Here is an 8,579-nt window from a genome sequence, read left to right as displayed (position 1 = left end):
CCTATCTTCTGCTTCTATCACACTGGGATCTGCAGACCGGAGCTGTTTCTATTCAGCCAATTTGGAATGAGGGGTTGAGTGAATTTAATGTATGAAAACAATGGCATTCCAACTTAATGGAAAGGAATGGTTTCTTTAATAAATGGTACTGGAACAATTGGCAATCCATATGTGCCATTTTGGATTATAATCCACGCAATCCAAAAATAATAAGTTAGACTTCTATATTAAAATTTCAGCTGCATGAAAGATAGTGGGAAAAAAGATTTTAAAATATTAGAAAACATGTGCAACTTAAGGCTGAGGATACCATTTTCACTAACATAGCAAACTCAGAAATTTTAAAATAGTAGAGAATCATAGTTGACTATATAAAGAATTTTCAGGGAGAGCAACTTAAGATGGCTGAGTAGACACAGTCAGGAGAAACGTTTGCCACTGAAGGATCAGGACATCAGGCAGACTGGGTGCACTTCTAGCAGGTCTTCAGAGGGAAGGCATTGAGAGTGAATGGATGGAAGACACAGATGCTAGGCTGAAGGGAGAGGAAGCTGAGAACACCACTGGGACTCGTTCCTAGCCCCCAACAACTCTTGGGGAATGAGTGCGTTGAATAGGCAAGGAGCAACCCACTCTTGTCACAGGTCTCTGTAATCATGGCACCAGGATATGCCATGATCCCCATGAACACTTGAGCTGGCAGAGAGAGCTGCTTACAGAAGTGGTAGGGGCAGAACTCCAGCCTATGTGGAACTCAGAGGATTTGGTGTGGGAGCATCTGTAGTGGAGCACAGCCAGGAATGACCATCCCCAAGGCTCACCTTGCTCCCCTAGGAGACTTTAGCCCAAGGGGAAATGTCATACCTGAACAATACAGGGCAGTCTTGCCATTGAGATGGTGCTGGTCTGACCTGAGCACCCCTTGGTCTACTGGTCTCCTTGGGGCCACAACAAGGCTGCACCTGCTTGCAGTGCAGCCTTGAATGCCCATGTGGAGTGCCTTTTGGGGAGCTCCCAGCATAGTTCCTGCACTGGTAGATTGTGACTTACTGGCAGAGAGCTTCAGCAGAGCAGCACCAGTCTGCTTGCACCCTCCCCCAAATGCAGCCTCCCCCATGCCACTTTGCCTGTACACAGTCACCCACAGCCAATGCCCAAATTGTTTTGCCAGCACGAGTGTGCAGCAGCAGACCTTGTCTCCACTTCTCTACCAGTGTATGGGAGCATGTAGACTCTGCCAGGTCACTGATGCCAACATGAGTGCACCTTGCCACCCCCTCCCCACCCCGCACTGTGCTGGCATTGCCATCAGAGTGCTTGCAGGCACACAGACAGAGAGCCCTACACCTGCTGGCACCCCACCCCTGCACCAACTCTGCTGCCAGTGTGAACTATGCATGGTCACCAGTGGACTCACCCTGCACCCTGTGCTGCCACAGCTGCCCTCATGAACATGCACATAGAAGGCACACATAGTCCTGTGCCCAGCAGTGCCCTGCTCCTGTGCTAACACTGCCACTGGTGTGAGTGCACGTGTGGATGCTGGAGGGACATCCTGGTCCTTCCCCTGTTCTGTGTTGCCATTGCTGCCACTGCAGATGCTGCCATTGCAAACACCCACATGGAAGACAGCACCCCTGCAACCACCAACCCCCTGCTGCAGCCAAAAAGCACGTACCCAACCACACTGCCACTGCTGCTGGCATGTGCAAATGAGGACAGATCCCACCGCCACTACTCTATGAAGCACTTTGGCCAGCACCACCTATTGGAACATTGTGGCCAGTGGACCAGGAATGCATTGGTTCCTTCAGTGCAGCAGGTTCCTAAACATGAGGGGCCAAAAAGTCAAGGGCCCAATACCAGGCTCACAGAGTTAAAACAAGTTAAAACAAGCAGTCCATGCGTCCTGAACTAACCCTTGGCCCCCGAAAATCTTCCAGCTTATGCCACAATCAACCCCCAAGGACATCAAATAGAATTTAAAAAATCCAAAGGACAGCAACTTCAAAGACTGAAGGAACATCAGCCTACAAAGATGATGAAGAACCCATGTGAGAACTCTGACAATTCAAAAAGCAAGAGGGTCTTTTTTTTTTTTTTTTTTTTTTTCAGTCTTGCTCTGTCACTCAGGCTGGAGTGCAGTGGCACAACCATGGCTTACTGCAACCTCTGCTTTCCAGTTTCAAGTAATTCTCATGCCTCGGCCACCTGAGTAGCTGAGACCACATGCACATGCCACTAAACCTGAATAATTTTTGTATTTTTAGTAGAGACAGTGTTTCAAATGGGTTTTTGCCATGTTGGCCAGGCTGGTCTTGAACCACTGGCCTCAAGTGATCTGCCTATCTTGGTGTCCCAAAGTGCGGGATTACAGGAGTGAGCCACTGTGCCCAGTGAAGCGTGTCTTCTTAACTCCAAACAACCACACTAGTTCCCAGCAATGGTTCTTAACCAGGCCAAGATGGCTGAAATAACAGTAATAGAATTCAGAATATAGAAGGGACAAAGACCATTGATATGCAGGAGAAGGTCAAAACCCAATTCAAAAAATCTAAGAATTACCATAAAATAATACAGAAGCTGATAGATAAAATGGCCTTTATAAGAAAGAACCAAAGTGATCTGACAAAGCTGAAAAAACACACTATAAGAATTTCATAATGCATTTGCAAGTATTCATAACAGAACAGACCAAGCTGAGGAAAGATCTCAGAGCATGAATGCTGGCTCTCTGAAATAGAGAAAAATAAAAAACGGTAAAAAAGAATGAACAAAAAAATCTCCAAGAAATAAGAAATTATGTAAAGAGATTCAATCTGTGATTCACTGGTGTCCCTGAAAGAAAGGGAGAAAACCAAGCAACTTGGAAAATATATTTGAGGTTATCATAAATGAAAATTTCCCCAACCTTGCTAGAGAGGCCAGTGTTCAAATTCAGGAAATGCAGAGAATCCCTGTGAAATACTACACAAGAAGATCACATCTAAGATACATAGTCATCAGACTTTCCAAGATTGCAATGAAAGAAAAAATGGTAAATGCAACTAGAGAGAAGGGGCAAGTCATCTACAAAGGGAACTCATCAGGCTAACAGCAGACCTGTCAGCAGAATCCCTATAAAGCAGAAGAGATTGGGGGCCTATATTCAGCATCCTTAATTAAAATAATTTTCAACCAAGAATTTCATATCCAGACAAACTAAGCTTTGTAAGTGAAGGACAGATAAGATCATTTTCAGACAGGCAATTGCTAAGGAAATTTGTTAACACCAGACCTGCCTTACAAGAGGTTCTGAAGGGAGTGCTAAATATAAAAAGACCATTATCAGCCACTACAAAAACACACTTAAGTACATACACCAGTGACACTATGAACAACCACACAATCAACATTGCATAATAACCAGCTAACAACATGAAGACAGGATCAAATTCACACATATCAATACTAGCCTTGAGTGTAAATGGGATAAACGCCCCCAATTAAAAGCCACAGAGAGGCAAGTTGAATAGAGAAGCAAAACTCAAGGTTTTGCTGTCTTCTAGAAACCCATCTCACATGTAATGATACCCATAAGCTCAAAGTAAAGGGATGGAGAAAAATCTACCAAGCAAACAGAAAAAAGCAGATATTGCTGTTCTAAGTTCAGACAAAATAGACTTTAACAAAGATAAAAAAAAACACAAAGAAGGACATTATATAATGTTAAAGCGGTCAATTCAATAAAGGGGTCAATTCAACAAGAAGACCTAACTGCCCTAAATATGTATGCACCGAACACAGGAGCACCCAGATTCATAAAGCAAGTTCTTAGAGATCTAAAAAGAGATTTAGGTAACCACACAATAATAGTGGGAGACTTTAATACCTGACTGACAGTTTTAGACAGATCATTGAGGCAGAAAACTTACAAAGATATTTGGTACCTTTACTCTGCACTTGACTAAATGGACCTTAGAGACATCTACAGAACTCTCCACCCAAAAAACAACAAAATATACATTCTTCTTTCCTGCACATGCCACATACTCTAAAGTCAACCACACAATTGTGGCTAAAACAATATTCGGTATATTAAAAAAAGAAATCACAGCAACCACACTCTTGAACCACAATACAATAAAAACAGAAATAAATGCTAAGAAAATCTCTCAAAATGAAATCATTAAATGTAAATTAAACAACCTGGGTCCTAAATGACGTTTGGGTAAATAATGAAATCAAGACAGAAATCAAGAAATTATTTGAACCTAATGAAAAAAAAAAAAAGATATAACATACCAGAATCTCTGGAACATAGCCAAGGCAGTTAAAAGAGAAGTTTATAGCACTATACACCCACATCAAAAAGTTAGAAAGATCTCAAATTAACGACTTAACATCACAACTAGAGGGACTAGAGAAACAAGAGCAAATCAACTCCAAACCTAGCAGAAGACAAGAAATAACCAAAATCAGAGCTGAGCTGAAGGAAATTGAGTCATGAAAAATCGTACAAAAGATCAATGAATCCAGGAGCTGCTTCTTTGAAAGAATTATCAAGATAGATGGACCACTAGCTAGACTAATAAAGAAAAAAAGAGAGAAGATACAAATAAGCACAATCAAGGATGACAAAGAGGACGTTACTACTGACCCCACAGAAATACAAACAAAACAAAACAAAACAAAAAACTGTCAGAGATTATTATAGTTTCAGTAAAAGTGATTTCAGTAGGACAAATAAGATCCTTTCAGACAAGTAAATACTAAGAGAATCAGAATTTTCTTGTCTGCAAAGAATCTTATTTGTCCTTCACTTATAAAGCTTAGTTTGGGTGGAAATGAAATTCTCAGTTGAATTTTTTTTTATGAACTCCTCTATTTCCACAAGCTAGAAAACCTAGAAAAAAAAAATGGATAAATTCCTGGAAACATACAACCTCCCAAAAAAAGAACCAGAAAGAGATTGGATCCTTGAATGGACAAATAATGAGTTCTCAAATTGAATCAGTAATAAAAAGCCTGCCACCAGAAAAAGCCCAGGACCAGATGGATTCATAGCTGAATTCTACAAGAGGTATAAAAAATAGCTGGTACCATTCCTACTGAAACTGTTCTAAAAAATTGAGGAAGAAGGACTCCTCCCTAACTCATTCTATGAGGTCAGCCTCATCTTGATACCAAAACCTGTCAGACACACACACACACACACACACACACACACACACACACACAAAGAAAACTTCAGCCAACATTCTTGATGAACACAGATGCAAAAATACTCAGCAAAATACTGGCAAACTGAATCCAGCAGCACATCAAAAAGCTAATCCACCATGATCCAGAAGGCTTTATCCCTGGGATGCAAAATTGGTTCAACATACACAAAATAATTAATGTGATTCACTACTTAAAAAGAACTAAAAACAAAAACATATGATCATCTCAATGGATACAGAAAATGCTTTCAATAAAATCCAACATCCTTTCATGTTAAGAACCCTCAGCAAACTAGGCATGGAAGGAACATACTTCAAAACCATAAGAGCCATCGATGACAAACCCACAGCCAACATCATACTGAACAGGCAAAAGCTGGAAGTACTCTCCTTGAAAATCAGAATAAGACAAGGATGCCCACTCTCACTACTCTCATTCAACCTTCTACTGGAAGTTCTAGCCAGAGCAACCAGACAAGAGAAAAAAATAAGAGGCATCCAAAAAGAAAAAGAGGAAGTCAAGTTATCCCTGTTTGCAGACTACATGATGCTATCTCTAGAGAACCCCTAGTCTCTACCCAGAAGCTCCTTGATCTAATAAACAATTTCAGCTGTTTCAGGACACAAAAGCAATGTAGAAAAATCAGTAACATTCCTATTCACTAACAATACCCAAGCTGAGAGCCAAATCAAGAATGCAGTCTCATTTACAATAGCCACAAAAAGAATAAAATACCTAGGAAAATAGCTAACCACGAGGGCAAAAGACCTCTACAATGAGAATTACAAAACACTTCTCAAAGAAATCAGAGATGACAAACAAATGGAAAAATATTCCATGCTTATGTATAGGAAGAATCAATATTGTCAAAATGGCCATAAGGCCCAAAGAAATGTGCAGATTCAATCCTATTCCTATCAAGCTACCAATGACATTATTTACAGAACTAGAAAAAACTATTTTAGAATTGATATGTAACCAAAAAAGAGTCCAAATAGCCAAGGCAATCCTAAGCAAAAAGAGCAAAGCTGGAGGCATCACATTACCTGACTTCAAACTATGCTATAGGGCTACAGTAACCAAAACAGCATGGTACAGCTACCAAAACAGACACACATACCAATGGAACAGAATAGAGATCCCAGAAATAATGCCACATACCTACACCCATCTAATCTTTGACAAAATTGGCAAAAACAGCAATGGGCGAAAGACTTTCTATATAATAAATGATGCTGGGGATCACTGGCTAGCCATATCCAGAAGATTGAAACTGGACCTCTTCCTTACACCATGGACAAAAATCAACTCAAGATGGATTAAACACTTAAATCTAAAATGAAAATCTGTAAAAACCCCAGAAGATAACATAGGAAATACCATTCTGGATATAGGCCCCTGGTAAAGATTTCATGACAAAGATGCCAAAACCAAATGCAGCAAAAGCAAAATTTCACAAATGGGACCTAATTAAACTAAGGAGTTTCTGCACAACAAAAGAACTCTCAACAAAGTAAACAGAAAACCTACAGAATGGGAAAAAACATTTGCAAACTATGCATTCAACAAAGGTCTAATATCTGGAGTCTACTAATATAAGGAGCTTGAACAAATTTTGCAAGCAAAAAACTACCCCGTCAAAACTGGGCAAAGGACATGAACAGACACTTGCAAGAGAAGCCATACATACAGCCAACAAGCATATGAAAAAATACCCCACATCACTGATCGTTAGAGAAATGCAAATCAAAAGCACCATAAGATACCACCTCACACCAGTCAGAATGGTTATTAATAAAAAGTCAAAAAATAAAGATGCTGGTGAGGTTGTGGAGAAAGAGAATGCTATGTACTTCTGGTGGGGGTGTAAATTATTTTAGTCACTGTGGCAAGCAGTTTGGTGATTTCTCAAAGAACTTAAAATAGAACTACCATTCAACCCAGAAATCCCATTACTGGGTATACACCCAAAGGAATATAAGTTGTTCTGTAATAAAGACACATGCACACATATGTTCTTTGCAGCACTATTCACAATAACAAATACATGGAATCAACTTAAATGGCCATCAACCGTAGACTGAATAAAGAAAATGTGATACATATACACCATGGAATACTTCACAGCCATAAAAAGAACAAGATCATGTCCATTGCAGCAACATGGATGGAGTTGGAGGTCATAATCCTAAGCAAATTAACACTGGAATAGCAAACCAAATACCACATATTCTCCCTTATAAATGAGAGCTAAACATTGAGTATACATTGACACAAAGAGGGAAACAACAAACATTAGGGCCTACTTGAGGGTAGTGGGTGGGAGGAGAGTGAGGATCAAAAAACTACCTACTGGGTACTATGCTTTTCACCTGGGTGACCAAACCCAATGATATGCAATTTACCTATATAACAAACCTTCACATTTACTCCTGAACCTAAAAGTTGAAAAAAAAAGAAGTTTCATCTTCCTTTGACATAGTTAACAAGGAGACCACTTAAGATATGATCACTCATTCTGCTTGTACCCTCATCACACATTTCTTCTATATGATTACTCTGAGATCTGTGGTACAAGTCATTGGCAGAGAATCCAAGTACTGTGGATTTTGTGTCTCCTTGGTAACCATCTATTGGGTAGAGAGCATCCTAGGATTTTCCATGGGTCTTGTTCCTCACCTCCTGGGTGACATCATTTCTTTGTGGCTGTGTAACCCAATGGCCTACCTCATCAATACCTGGACAGGGTTTCTGTCATGAATGAAATGAAGAGTTATTCTCAAGCTGTCACATGATTATTTTGCTAGTATGTTGACCTACCCCTTTGCACTTGTCTCCAATCTTATGGCTTTCAACACCTGTGGTCTTGCTGGTGGATGCCCTCCTTACTCTCCAAGATATTCTTCTTAGATTATTGGTGCATGCTACATGAAAAGGGAAATATGAACCTAGGAAATAGCTTGTTTTTCTGGAAGATCTCTTTTGGGAAGACTTATTCTTGTAACCTGACAATGTTAATTTGAAGATGTGAGGCAGGAACACCAACTTTTCTATAGTACCAGAAGTACTGAATTAAGGGAGAGAATGTGGATTTATTTATATTGTGGCACAATTTTTAAATAGTCATTTAATCTTGGGAAAAATTTTTAAAAATCCTTAATTTATTAAAACAGAAAAAAAACACACATGCAGTTATTTCCCTTTGTTATGTGGGAGTATAGCAGAGGTAAGGAATTTGTAGGGAGGAAAGAGGTAATCAAAGAGTATGAGATTGCATAACAATGTCATAATAAAAAATAATAGCATGTAGCATACCAAATTTAGTTAAAATGCATTAAGATATGTATTAAAAGATGGCCACAAAATTTTTGTTA

The 8,579-nt window shown here is 39.7% G+C and overlaps 1 pseudogene; it reads left to right on the top strand.

Annotated features, from left to right (window-relative positions):
* The first annotated feature begins 1,621 nt into the window (after window positions 1–1,621).
* On the top strand, window positions 1,622–8,228 carry LOC126948922 (mitochondrial carrier homolog 2-like; annotated as a pseudogene).
* Window positions 8,229–8,579: the final 351 nt, after the last annotated feature.

Source organism: Macaca thibetana, chromosome 2 (assembly GCF_024542745.1).
Source record: "Macaca thibetana thibetana isolate TM-01 chromosome 2, ASM2454274v1, whole genome shotgun sequence".
NCBI lineage: Eukaryota > Metazoa > Chordata > Mammalia > Primates > Cercopithecidae > Macaca > Macaca thibetana.
This window is presented reverse-complemented; position numbering and strand designations above follow the sequence as displayed.